Genomic DNA, 720 nt, shown 5'->3' with positions numbered 1-720 from the left:
CTCAAGGAGTGAGGTGAGCAGTTTGGATGAAGACAGCCTGGAAGTTGTCAGAGTTTTGAGTTACTCACTAGTGGCATGAAAACAGAGATTCCTTGTTTACCCTTTCTAAATAGTATGGCACTGCACAGAGGTTGGCCAGGAGTGAGACAGGATAAGCCTACACATTTGATCCTTTTTGCGCTTCCTAGATTACTCGTGATATGAGAAATCTTGCTAGCAAAAATTGCAGAGAGATGTGGGAGAACAAGGAATATGAGTAGCATTAAGCCCAAGAAATTTATCATTGACTTGGCCTAGAACTTTCTTTAGGGACTTTGAAGAGCTCTTATTAATTGATTCATTCCTAAATACTTAAGCATTTACTACAGGTGTGAGGCATTTGGATACAGCAATGAGGTCTTTGCTCTAAGCTTCGTTTGGGTGTATTTTAATTTTATACTGTGATTCCAAGAGCATGTAAATTGGATAAAACAGCGGGCCGGTTCGCTAATATATGACTGCAATTTCAAAATACCTTTGCTAACTCACTAAAGAAGCACAAAGGATTATAAAGAGAAGACTGCCAGAAGCAACCGTCAGGTGCCTTTGCAAGCCTTTGGGAAGGCCAAAGACTACAACTCCCACAACCCCGTGTGCACCCTTTACTATCGGCCGCTGAGGAGAGCTGTCTGGCGCACTCGTGTTGCGTCATCATGACGCGCCTCTCGACCCCAGGTCTGG

The sequence above is a fragment of the Perognathus longimembris genome, chromosome 2, assembly GCF_023159225.1.
Source record: "Perognathus longimembris pacificus isolate PPM17 chromosome 2, ASM2315922v1, whole genome shotgun sequence".
Classification (NCBI taxonomy): Eukaryota; Metazoa; Chordata; class Mammalia; order Rodentia; family Heteromyidae; genus Perognathus; species Perognathus longimembris.
Note: the sequence above shows the minus strand (reverse complement) of the source record.